General features: G+C 47.3%; 1 protein-coding gene across 44 annotated transcripts in view; it reads right to left on the bottom strand.

The window, feature by feature from the left end:
* LOC100608972 (tubulin beta-8 chain-like) overlaps nucleotides 1-13859 on the bottom strand; it is a 61501-nt gene that overhangs the window by 20713 nt on the left and 26929 nt on the right. For 29 of the 44 annotated variants that reach the window (XR_010158637.1, XR_010158638.1, XR_010158639.1 and 26 more), the window contains 4 exons: nucleotides 10675-13808; nucleotides 8577-8650; nucleotides 6064-6232; nucleotides 1826-2065 (listed from right to left, as the gene is read on the bottom strand). The gene's annotated coding sequence lies outside the window, so the exon portion shown is untranslated. The remainder of the gene's footprint in view (nucleotides 1-1825; nucleotides 2066-6063; nucleotides 6233-8576; nucleotides 8651-10674; nucleotides 13809-13859) is intronic. The other 15 variants (XM_063814922.1, XM_063814940.1, XM_063814941.1 and 12 more) reach the window with 10 other exon arrangements.

Raw genomic sequence — 13859 nt, 5'->3', positions numbered from 1 at the left:
CCATCTTTTAAAGTTGAGTTTCTTATTATTCTCACCTGATATACCTTATTTATCCCACACCCACCCCAATAACATATCGTGCTCACTGTTGGGAGGACGTCATGGATGCAAGTGCAGGGGGAAGACCACATGAGGGCATGGGAGGACGTCAGGGATGTGAGTGTGGAGAGAGGACCATGTGAGGGCATGGGAGGACGTCATGGATGCAAGTGCAGGGGGAGGACCATGTGAGGGCACGGGAGGAAGTCAGGGATGGGAGTGCAGAGGGAGGACCACGTGAGGGCACGGGAGGATGTCAGGGATGTGAGTGCAGAGGGAGGACCATATGAGGGCACGGGAGGACGTCAGGGATGTGAGTGCAGAGGGAGGACCACGTGAGGGCACAGGAGGATGTCAGGGATGTGAGTGCAGAGGGAGGACTATGTGAGGGCACGGGAGGATGTCAGGGATGTGAGTGCAGGGGGAGGACCACGTGAGGGCACGGGAGGATGTCAGGGATGTGAGTGCAGAGGGAGGACCACCTGAGTGCTCGGGAGGACGTCAGGGATGTGAGTGCAGGGGGAGGACCACGTGAGGGCTCGGGAGGACGTCAGGGATGTGAGTGCAGGGGGAGGACCACGTGAGGGCACGGGAGGATGTCAGGGATGTGAGTGCAGAGGGAGGACCACGTGAGGGCACGGGAGGATGTCAGGGATGTGAGTGCAGAGGGAGGACCACGTGAGGGCACGGGAGGACGTCAGGGATGTGAGTGCAGGGGGAGGACCACGTGAGGGCACGGGAGGACGTCAGGGATGTGAGTGCAGGGGGAGGACCATGTGAGGACATGGGAGGATATCCGGGATTCGAGTGCAAAGAGAGGAACGTGTGAGGACATGGGAGGATGTCAGATATGCGTGTGCAGATGGAGGACCACATGAGAACATGGGAGAAGATGTCGTCTGCAAGCCAGGGAGAGGCCTCAGGAGGAGCAGCCCTGCCACACCTTGCTCTGGGACTGCCACCCTCCAGTACCCTAGGAGAACACATTCCTGTTGGTGAAGCTGCCAAGGCCATGCTGCAGCACCAGGGGCCTCTGGTTGACAGACTGCAGAGCAGCGATGCCCGTGGTAGCCTCCACGTCAACTCTCTAAAAGGATTTTGTTTTCTATCCTCATTTTTCCTGCCTTATCTTTCAAGAGGCTTCCTTTACGTTCACTTGCGTGGGTTCGTTTCTAAATACAGAGAAGGAATGCAGGCAAAGGAGTACCAAGCCAAGCCATCTTTTTAAAAGATAAAAAGGGCATATTTTTCTTCCTTCCTGAGCAACTCATACACCAAGTATGCACAGAACACCTGTAAATGGTAGAGGATTCAGATATTTTGAAAGCACAAAACCTACTCTCGAAGAACACACAACTGCTGAGTGGTAACAAAGTTTTGGCCACTATAGCTGCTAAAAATAGAGTTGTCATATCCTACAACTAAAAATAAAGAAATACATCACTGATCAAACACGCTTGATGGCCTTCATTTGCATACGCCTCCCGGTGGGAGGTGTAAGAATGCTTGGGTGTTACCCTGCCCCCGAGGAGCTCATGAAAGCGGTGTTCACAGCATGCTGCAGTTGCTCACATCGTAGTTCATAAGGCATTTTCTCACATGCCACCTAAACTCTTCTGCGAGGCAGCTGGGGCAGGCACCACCTTTCAATTTCTCAGGTGTGAAAACTGAGGGTCTCAAAGAGGCAAGCACTTGCCAAAGTCATGCAGCAAGCAAGGACAAATGAGAGGGAGGCGTCTCCAACCAGGCGCAGGCTGACAGATGTGGGCCCGTGAGCACCACTTACCCTCAGGTCTGTGGTAGGGGTCAGATGGGTGACAGCCACATGAGAGGCCATCCTCTTGGGGTGGAGGAGAGAGGCCACTCTCCTCTGGGACGGTCTTGAAAGATGTCTCTGTACAGGGTGGGCAGAGAGGAGAGGGAGACCTTCTCAGAGCAGGGAGGTGCACGCTGTCACCAGGAGCTGGCCAAGAGGCTCACCAGAGCTGTGGTGGAGGCTGTGCAGACTGTGTGGCGGGGCTGGAACCTGGTTTCGTAGAAACAACAGGGAGAAAACAGAGTTGTGAGCTGGAGAGGTGCATGGCCAGATGAGCCGCACAGGTGGGTGGTGGGACCAAGGCCACAGTGGTCAGGAAATGCTGTGAGGGGACAGTGAGGAAAGAGGATGTCCCAGGGCCATTCATGCTTGTGACCACAAAGAAGAGATGGCTGGGCCAGGCTCCCCCTTAGCAGGTCTCGTAGCAGTTATGCAGGTGCGATCATCAGTTGATTGAAGAGCTCTCGGGTGAAAAGACACAGAATAGTTCCCATGTCATCGATGCCAGGGTGGGTTTTTATCTCAAAGAAGGCCCGTGCGCTACAGCTGGGAAATGCCATTGCCTTCACTGCTGCTTCTGCATTTAAAAGTCCTATCAGTGCTAATGGAACTCACAAATGCCTCACGCAGGGGAAAACACACTGCATGAATAGGGATAGCAATTTATAGGACTGATTGAACTCAAAGGCATTGAGATTACATCCCGCAGAAAGAGGCTGGCATACAATCCAAAAACTGGCCTAGTTAGGTGGCATTCTGAATGAATGTCAGAAATAGCCTGTATTTTTGCCTCAATCAGCCTTTGCATATTCTTTTTCTTAAAAGCTTAAAGCAAACAGAAGGACATGCTCAATCCTAAAGGTTCTTTGTGGCCCAAGATGTTCTGGCATGAGAACTGCCCTATGCCAGGAGGGAAATGTTCCAGGAAAGGAGGTGTCGGTGGTTTTCAGCCACAGGAACTAGCTCCTCGTTGACACCCAATCTTGGGGAATTAATTCTGTGACCCCAGAATAAGTTTCCAAGGACAGGGATGTCACTTGGGTAAGGCATACCAAGTCTCCAACTGTGAACACATCTCCGCTTTTCCAACCTCAGCCAAAGGAGGCTGCAGCTCTGGTCAGGCTCTAACACGTGCATGGCTGTCATGGATGCCCATGTGTGCCTGGGCAATAGACGAGGGTGTGCCTTGCTGACCCTTTCTGTGGTGCCCTGGCTAGCCCACCACCATTGTGCAGAGGAGGGTGCTGAGGCCTCTGGAAGTTACTGCAAGGTCACCAGCCCTTGCCCTTGGAGGAATCCGTGTGGCCCCAGCTCTCAATCTGCACACGTCGTATCTCCTCCTTAGGGGAGGTTTCCCACTCCCTCTGAACACAGTGAAAAGTGAGTGTGCTTGAAAGCACTGGCCTCAGTCCATGTTCCCTGATAGACACGGCCACATCTGTCAATCTAACCTTTGGGCACAGCACCTGCAAGAAACCAAGTCCCAGGCTGCAAAGAAAGGACGCAACAGAGCCTGGACACCGCTGCCTTCATGGGAGCTTGCGTGTGCGGGTGATACTGATGTGGCTCCTCGCATCCTGTGGGTGAAGCTGGAAGTCCCAGGCTTTGCCATCTCTGGTTCCCCACTTCCCCAGTTTCAATGCTCTCCTCTCTCCCCACCCCTGCAAACACACCCTATGATCTAATTTAGCATTCTTCAATTTATTCACAAAATCATTTATTGCTCACGAAGGGATCCAGATCCACGCACACAAGCATTATTCCGGTTTACACAGCATCTTCTCGCTTCTGTGACAGATTCACTTAGGATGGTACACCTTCTCAGATTGTGTTTCCTTCTCATACAATGTCCAAACGCCACTTCTCTATCTGGTAAGCTCCTAGTCATACTTCAAAGCCCAATCCAAATGCTATCAACTCTGAAACCTTCCACTACCCAACCCTGCAAGCAGAGCTGCTGTTCCCACAGCTGTTTGCTGTATAACTGATTATATTTGTATTTTTGTATTATATTTGTATATTCCGGATATTTGCTCACATCTTTCTCTCGCATTAGGTAGTGTTGCATGCCACAGCACCAGCACCAAGTGTGGCTCGTAATGTGCTTGCTCTTTATCCAAGGAAAGAGGTATGTGAGAGGCACAACACTAATGAGAGAAGCATTTTCAGTGGACTGTGTAGTAAAACCTAAGTACAGCTGTCCTAGGGAACAAGCCAAGGGAATCTGCCCTCCCCTCCCTCACTTCCAAACAGAACTGGCAACTGTAGGTGCACCCCTTCCTTTTCTTCATAAGGGCCCTTGGTTTTTCTTTGGAAGTCATTCCTCCCTGACAGTCTGAGCATTAATTTGGATGGGGAGGCTCCGACCTTGTGTTTTCAGGGGAGGCACAGAACCTGGGACTACCCTAGGAGAGTTCTCCATCCCCTGGCCTCTGAGATTGGTGCAAGACGGCTCCTGACCCCAGCAAGAACAGCATGTTACCCCAAATTTTGCCAGAAGTCTTGAGGGAAAGTCCTCTCTGATGTACTGGCTGCAAAGCATCATGCAAGCCCTGAGCTTTGTTACAGCTGTGCAGAGAAAACCATCTTAGAAATGAAGCCCACACAGAGACAGCAGAGTCAAAGATGGAGACAAATTTCCAGATGGTGCTGAGCACCTGGATCCAGCCATGCCTGATGCTCACACTGGGACTTTTGGTCACTTATCCTAAGCCATTTTGAAGTGGGCTTCAACCCCCATTGCCACATAAAATATCCTGGTCATTCTCCACCAATCTCCATATCAGAGGGGAACCAGCACCATAGTCAGGCAGCATGGAAGACGGTGCTCAGGGAAGAGACAGAGGAGTTTCTGCTGCAGGGTCCTTGTCATCCTGCAGACCCAGGTCTAGGGAGGACAGACACCCAGCATGGTCAGGGCATTCTGGGCAGAGGAACTGATCATCAGCCCCTCAGCCACCGCAGAGGGAATGAGTAAGGGAGTCACCAAACAGCAGAAGCAAGAAAGCATCGTATGCCTTTGCCTTCACAAGGTCCAGCCTCCACCCATTGTGACAATGATAACGCCGACCCAGAGGAGATGTGGAGAGGACTCTGGCTCCACTTCTGCGGCTCTGTGCCCATGCTGAGAGGTGCAGCTTCTGGAATAGCTGCCATTTCCATGTCCCCTTGTTTATCTTTTGTTGTCAGATTACAATATTTCTGATAGCTGGCTGAAATTCGACGTTTCAGTTTGCTGACTTTTGAATCCAACTGGTAGCATTCAGTGAAGTTATGATGCTCAGTCTATCATCCTTCTCTCTCTCTCTATCTCTCTATCAATCATCTATCATCCATCCATCTATCATCTATCTACTATCTACCTTATCTACTATCAGCTATCTATCATCCATCCATCATCCATCTATTTATCTACCATCTCTATCTACCATCCACCTATCTACCATCTATCAATCACCTATCATCCATCCATCCATCTATCATCCATCTATCATCATCTCTATCTACCATCTACCTATCACATCTATCTACTATCTACCTATCATCTATCATTATCTATCTATCATCTATCTACTATCTACCTATCATCTATCAATCAAGTATCTATCATCCATCCATCATCCATCTATTTATCTACCTATAATCTATCTACTATCTACCTATCATCTATCAATGATCTATCATCCATCTATCAATCATCTATATACTATCAACCTATCTACTATCAATTAATTACCAATATCTGTCATCTACCTATACATAAATCACCTATGTATCTATCATCTATCCATCTTCACATGCACACATATGCACATACACACATACATGTACATGATGTATGTGTCTATACTCATACACACATATAAAGGCAATTCTTATTTCTTATTTTCAGTATCTCCTCCCTGATCAGTGTTCGAGCTGTCCAGGAGATGCATGGCTGCTTCAAGGGTCTCACAGCCAGTTTGACTGCCCCTACAACCAGTTCTCTCCACATTTTAATGTGACTTGACAGGAGAAAACAGTCATTTACTTTAATAAATTCTCCTCAGCAAAATGAGAGATTACTTTAAAATAGAAGCAGCCAGGGCCAACACCCTGGGTGAAAATAATTACATTGATTGCTATGGGGAGATTAGGAACTCTTACAGAGGGCTAAGAAGAAAAGTCAGCTTAAAACGTCCACATTCAAGAGTTAAGTTAGTACTTACGAAGGGCAGGGAACTGTCTAAGGCCACGATCACAAGCACAGGGGGCCTCTGGGCATCAGCGCCAGGCCGGCGAGTAGAGAAGTCCGGCTTGGAGAGTACAAAACAGGCGCGATGTCTAAAGTCCATTGTGCCACTGAGGAGAGAGGCCATTTCTCTTACTGTCTCCTGTCTGAAGAGGAGGAGGAAGTAAAAGTTGAAAAACAACAGGAATGAAGTCAGTGGCAAGACCAGCTGGTGCCACTGATGATCAGGCCTGAGGTTAAAAGATTAACCCCCCCACCCCACTCTAAACACATGTGCTCTCAATCTATCACGACCCTTTCACGTGGAACCCTTTAGAGTTGTAAACCCTTAAAAGGGCCAGGAACTCTGTCTTCAGAGAGTTCGGTTCTTGAGACTTGAGTCCGCTGCAGCTCCTGGCCGAATAAAACCAAATCATTCCTTAACCCGGCGTCTGAGGGGTTTTGTCCATGGCTCATCCTGCTACACCACCGAGAAGTGCCAAGAAGGAAAAGGGCCTCTGGCCCGTGGGTGTTGGGCAGAGTCAGAGAAGGTGGGCAGGAGAACCAAAGAGGGCCCGTGGCACTGACGTTAGCAGGCACAGGGAGGAGGTCTCGCTCCTGGAGCCTAGAATAGGAAGGATGACTAGGGAGCTGGGAGGGATGGAGGGAGGGCATTTGACGTGGACAGGACTTCTGCCTTCAAAGAAGGGCATGTCTTTAGGTTCCCTGATAAATTCAACTTCTCCTGTGCTCAGCCTACAGCAAAAAGAAGGTGGGGCCAGGTACAGTGGCTCCTGCCTGGAATGCCAGCATTTTGGGAGGCCAAGGCGGGAGAATTGTTTGAGCCCAGGAGTCCAAGACCAGCCTGGGCAACATAGTGAGACCTTGTTGCTACAAAAAAGTTTAAAAATTAGCTGGGCACAGTGGCGTTTGCCTGTGGTCCCAGCTACTCAGGAGGCTGAGGTGGGAGGATCGCTTGAGCCCCTGGAGGTGGAGGTTGTAGTGAGCCAAGATTGTACCACTGCACTGCAGCCTGGGTGAAGAGCAAGATCCTGTCTCCATAAAAAAAAAAAAAAAAAAAAAAAAAAAAAGATGGTAGTGATGATTCTAGCACCTTCCTCAGGTTTCTTTAGCTTCCTGGTTCTACCTGCATGGAGCATTTTGTATGGCAGGAAATTTTTTCTTCTTGTAATAAACAGTACACAGGAAATTGTGGAATGAAATGAAGCCCAAGTTATTCTGTTGACAAAAGCAGCATTTTAGTTAATTTTCAGATAAGATTTCTCAGCCCTCTACTGTGAATTTGCCTTTCTGATTGTTGGAGATAATGAAAGAGGTCATAAAACCTTCTTTATGGGTATTATATCATTTGTCTTCAATGTCATGCAATTCTAGAAATCAAAGTTGAAAAGAAACTAAGACAATTTGTAGACAATTTCATAGGTGTAGTAGAGGTGTGTTTAATAACTCAGGGCTGCAATTCTGAAGTGAAATTTAGATACTTCCAATAAGAGTCCACATTGTTGAAGGTACGGGGTAAGGGGCACTTGCAGACACTATTCATGGGTTAATTGATGAAAGCTTCATGGAAATCAATATGTCAATCAAGAGCCGTGATACACATTGACCTTTCGATGTAGGAATTTTAGTTTTTAGGATACTAGACTAAGGAAATAATTAGAAATATAAATATTCTTGTACAAAGATATCATGACAGTATTATTATAATGGAAATTATTGAAAATATGTGAATCCAAAATGATGAAGTAGTTAAATAACAAATGATATATAAATGCAATGAAATGTTATATAGTCATTAAAATTACTGTTTTGAAAAAATTTTACCCACTGGAAAAATGTTTATAAAGAAATTTTAAGTGAAATGTTGAGAAATATATAGAACTTTACATAAAATATATTAGCCATGCAAATACATGAGTGTATGCTTTCTGTGGATAGACATAAATATTGCTAGAGAAAAAAATAGAAAAGAATCCATCAAGGCATTAACTACACATTTTTCTACGTTACCAGTATCTTAGTGTTCTAGGTGTAGGTTATTAAAATTTCCTTCTCTGTACTTTCTAAAATTTTAATAATAAGAATGTGCTTTTTAAATAATTTTTTAACTTGAATATCTCACATGATCACCTGAAGTTCCCATTTTCTCAACTTAATAGAGAGCTTAACCGACCTCTTCTTATTCCTTTTTTTCTATTCTGGCTCACGCAGTGGATGGAAGATGGCATTGAAGGGGCTCTCAAGTCCTCTCCAAGCCTCGCTGTTTGTGACGTGATCATGGCAGTGAAGGGACACGGCTCTGGAGTGCTGGGCTCCGTTTGCTCTGAACTCAGCCACCCATCTGGATGGGGTTTGGAATGTTGCCTAGGCTCTGCCTTCTCTCACACAGGAAGGACGTTTGGCCCCAAACCAGGTGCTGAAGGGTTTGGCAGAAGCACCCGATGCCTGAGCTATAGCACAGCACGGTGCCCTGGGCGGCTCCACACTCACCTGGCTCAACACCACCCTCTTCCTTCCTTCCCGCCGGGCTGCCCTCTCGCCTGCGTTTCCTGTGGTCTATGGAACTGAAACGACATGAGCGGCATTTCAGGACGTCCCCCTTAAAACTCACTCCTCTGTTCTTATCCACATGGCTTATTACTACTTTCCAATCTCATCTCCTGCGGTTCTCCACGTGACCACCTTCCAGGCCAGCAGCCTTGTCGCGTGGCATCCCCAGTCCCACCATTCCCGTCCCCCACCCGGAGCACCCTTCCCCCGGCCACACAGTGAAAGGCTGGGCTGTGAGAGCTTCGGTGGAAACCAGGCCTTCACCACTTCATCTCCCTTCAAGCCACACACAGCTGTTGCAAGTTCCGGATACCAATCATTTTTTACAAAATAAATTGCTATTTGCGTCAATATCTGAATAGTGTATGAAAACAATCAGTTTTTAGACCCACTTATTTTTAAGCCCAGATGACATCACTCATGCTCGACCACTGTCCTTATTCAGAATACTCAGATTGGAACAGTTCAGCTCCTCAGAAAATAAAACACACTCTTCACTGAGTAAGTTTTACCACGAGAGAGTAGATCATACACCATTGATTATGGAGGCTGTTTTAAAAAAAGGAGTTCAAAGAAAGCTTAAACAGCGGTCAGATCACTGCCACCAGTAGGTGGCCTCCAAGAAGCTCCGTTTTCAGTTCTCATTTAAAAGCAGATATTTCTATATGTTAAAAAATCAACCTGCGCTGTATAGTCATATGTTATACACCTATCTCCCAATTCTAAAACTGACCCCTTAAGAAAAAAAAAAAAAAAGGAATTGAATCAGCACAAATCACCAGTGAGACAAACCTCAATTAACATCATATGTGGACATTTTCTCTTTGATATTTAAGTTCCAGAAAATGGCTAAGGTTTTAAAATTAAACTCACATTAGTTTTTATACACTGCCTGTCGCAAGCCATGTACCTGCAGATAGTCACAACTAAAATTTGGGGATAGTGAGGGGGAGAGAGAAAATCAAACCGTGCTTCAAAAACCTTCGCTGGGAAGCTGCTCAGGCCTCTCATTTCCCCCCGTGCACCTTTCCTGATCCCCGTGGGTCCTGCCCACTCGGTCACTGCTCCTCATAATGCCCCTCCTCCTTTGGTCATTAGGCCTTTCCAAACGAGCGCAGTCAGCACGTTCTCTGTTCATCTTTGCTTCTTGGGCTTTCCCCTGGTAATTGTTTTCCTCAGCCCATAAACATTCTATTTATTATCTCCCTGTTCTTGACCACTTGTTCTGCATTTTCTCCATCTTCCTTGTGATTAGAAACCTCAAACAGAATGTCGGTCATTGGACTCCCAGGCATTTACTTTGCCTCTAAAATAGGCAGAGCTCCACTCCCGTGGGTCCTAATTTTAATCAAATCGGTCATTTTTTTCCAAGCCTCATCAGCTTCGTGCCTCCACTAACAGACTTTTAGGTTGCATGTCTCTACGTGGATTATTGTTGCTGCTGGACAGAGCTGATCAGGAAGGAAATTTATTGCACAAGAATGGGAAGAAATTATCAAGTTAACTGATGTGTAAGGGAGGTGTACCTGGAAGATACTCTTTAATAGGCAATGCATGTGTGGGGATATTTTTAAGTTTTATCGGTAGAAATGCAATATATTGAACACAAATCGAGCAAATATGACTTGGTGGTTAACATCCCTCTGATTAAACAGGAGTGCTGCTATGAGAAAGGGTTGTGCCATTCTGCAGGCACACGAGAGTCGCTGGGTTTTAGGGTAGTCTCTGTGGAGAATGGTGACTGGACCACGTGGGAGAGGGGCTTGAGGCAGGAAGGTGAGCAGACTCCAGAGTTCAAGAGATGTTTGCATACAGTGCCCTCTTGTTTCCCCTTACAGTGTGGCTGTGGCCAGTATTGAGAACCAAGTGTTCAGGAACTCATGCTGGCCTGCCGGTCCCACCTGACCTGAGAGGGGCGGGCACTCAGCGTTTCAGCAAGCTGCTTCCTCGACGATGCCTTTGATCTCTTATTGTTGCTGGGGAGGCTGGAGTCCACCCAAATCAAGTGGGAAGTGCTGTCAGCTGCTACGTCTCTTACCTAGGAGCTTTAGAGGCTCAAGGGCATGACTGGAACAGACTGGAACCCAATGGAAGAGTTTGGATGCAGCATCTGTCCTGCTCCACTGAGCCCCAGGGAGGAAGCCTTGGCCACTGGCTGTGCTGAAGAAGGTCCAATCCGAATGTGAGGCAGAAGAGCAGAGGCGTCCTCGAAGAGAAGGCCGGGGCTGCAAACCACAGGAGCAGGGCGTCCTGAGAAGCAATGGGAGCAAAATCAAGATGCCCAGAGTCTTGGGGCTGTTTCAGAAACCCCAAAAGCAAGAACATGGGTTGTCCAGTGGGTGGAGTCAGCAGTCCCAGTGCCATTTGGAGTTCAGTCACAGGAAGAACTTGCAAATGACAACACAGCACTGGGCACTTGACCAGGTGGGTGACCCTGCATCCCTGAGGTGGCTCAGGGGACAGGACGGAGGCAGGACCTTGGATCCGGGAATGGGGAGCAGAGCACAGCAGGACAAACCCAAACCCATCTCCATCGTTAAGAAAATCCCCAGCAGGTGGGGAAGAAAGAGCAAGAAGGCGAGAGCCAGGCAAGGCTGGCAGTGTCCGGTGCACAGGCTTCCTTTTCACCCTGGCTTATTTGAGATGGAATTTAAAATATTTTTTGCAAGATAGATTGTGAGTTTTACAGTGAGAAAAGTATTTCCCAAGAACTTTACTTCATTTATAAAAGAGTAGATATGGAGACAAGGCGTCTGCGGCCCATAGTATTTAATGCACTCGAAACACGTTTAACTTCCAGGGTAGATCTGATGTCCTCCCTCCACCCGTAACTCCCCTGAAATCTCCTTAGTGTTTAGTGGTGCTGTGCCTGCTTTCTCACACACACCACTTGGCCCTCGTGACTCATCTCATACATGCATCTCAATTCTCAGCCTCCCCACAGCCCAGACTTTCTGTTTTAACCTCACGGCTGCCCAGCGTGATGGCTGTGTCCAGCCCAGCTGATGGACTGGCCATTTCAACGTGAATCCCAGGCACTCCAGCCTTCCTTTGCAGGTGCCATTTCCCGACCTGGGTTACTCTACCAAGTTCTCTCCAGCTTTTGTCTCCACAGCAGCCTCCCCACATCCCACCAACACAAACACACAGCACATGCAAGCACAAACACATGTGCAAACATGCTTAAATGCCATGTACACATGCACACAGGTGTATATGTGTACACACACTACACACACTGTACAAACATAAACCCACATATACACACATGCACACATTGTTGCACACAGTACACACAGACACACATGCATGTTAACACATACACATGACAACACATACGTGTTCGCATTAAACACATGTGCAATACAAATTCATGTACACAAACATATGCTCGTATGTGTGCATACACAATACACAGATACACCCGTACATCAACATGCATCAAAGCACATGCATACACAGAGACATGCACAATGTGCACAGGTACACACATGCACACATATGCTTTGGAGCTGGGTTCACATGCTGAGTGGATGGTGTGCTCTGCACTAGAAGCCCAAGGCCATGGCCCACTTACCTCAGTGAACCTCACCTGTGCTCCGTGTCAGCAGCCACACCTGGATGTCACCCGGAATTGCCCAATTCTGGCCCTGACACCGCAACCAAGGAAGAGGCACAAGACCCAGGAGACGATGGTGCTGGCTGATGCCGCCCCTCCCTGAAGGCTCAGAGCCTGCACTTGCTGGGTGCTCCATGGCCATGTGAAGCCCAGGGGAGTTGAGCGATGGCACCGCAGGCCCCAGGAGTGCTCCTCTGGCTTCACATGCACCCAAGCTGTGATTTTTCAGATAAATATGACTCAGAAGACCTCGGTGTTTCTGTGTGATTTGCCTACCTAATGTCAGAGATGGGTATTACAAAATATTTTTGGTTCATCAAATGGTTTAAGGTAATTTCTCAGTAAGATGGCTTGGCTCACATGCCATTTTCAAGAATGCTGAGAAAGGAGAGTGTGCCATCAAGCTGTGGAATCGCTTGGTACGCTGTGGAATTCCGTGGTGAGACGTTTTTCAAGGACTGAAGTGCATGGAAGAGGAACGGAAACCTTTGTTGCCTATTCATGTGTTATTTCCAGGTCTCGACCCACCAGTCCCCGCTGCCTCCCTTCGTAGCTCCTCTGGTTCCCATGTGAGTCCCTCCCTTTGCATCCACACGATGCACTGCGTCACTCATCTGCATACATCTTGCTTTCCAGAGCAGACTAAAAGCCCCTCTGGACACAGAAAGTGCCTCTGTCTCTTTTAATAGCTATTGTACCTCACAGAGCATTTAAATTTTTATTGATGGGTTAATAAATAATTGATTGATGGGACCGAAACTAATTTTTAAAATTGATTGTCAACTGAAAACCTGTACAAGATATGCCACTGTTTAACAATAGAGAGGAGCTATTGCAGCTGCTGTGACGACTGGCAATGTCCTCTTCTTTATCGCACCTCTAAGAAATCTGCTGGCAAATGACTTCTTGGATACTGTTTCATTAAGGAATTTCTCAATGGATAAAGTTTTTACTATTCTAAAAGTATCTTTGTGTCTTCACAGTAGGTGCTGTATTTGGTTTGGAGGAATTTTATTAGTCTAAAGGACATAATTTCTTCCTTCTAGGAGCTTACAGAGGACTAGAGGATGAGTTACCTGCACAACCCATCACTCTATGGAACCTCCCGGCCAGTGTCCTGCACCCTAGGATTACACACATGTAGTAACACAACTTATTTCCACATTCTGTAGCCAAAGCCTAATGGGTCAGGGTTCATCAGTTTACTACACAGCGGTCATCTCATGTTGATCAGGGTCGGGGTTCATCAGTTTACCACACAGCGGTCATCTCACATTCATCAGGGTCGGGGTTCATCAGTTTACCACACGGCGTTCATCTCATGTTCATCAGGGTTGGGGTTCATCAGTTTACCACATGGCGTTCATCTCACGTTCATCAGCGTCGGGGTTCATCAGTTTACCACACGGCGTTCATCTCACGTTGATCAGGGTCGGGGTTCATCAGTTTACCACACGGCATTCATCTGACGTTGATCAGGGTCGGGGTTCATCAGTTTACTACACGGCGGTCATCTCATGTTGAACAGAAGCTTTGACAGCAAGCCTAGATGTCTGTTGATTATAAATAAAAATTATTATGTATAAATGCAATTTGTTTGGAAA

Source organism: Pan troglodytes, chromosome 6 (assembly GCF_028858775.2).
Source record: "Pan troglodytes isolate AG18354 chromosome 6, NHGRI_mPanTro3-v2.0_pri, whole genome shotgun sequence".
In the NCBI taxonomy this organism is placed as follows: domain Eukaryota; kingdom Metazoa; phylum Chordata; class Mammalia; order Primates; family Hominidae; genus Pan; species Pan troglodytes.
Note: the sequence above shows the minus strand (reverse complement) of the source record. Positions and strands in the feature narration are given on the sequence as shown.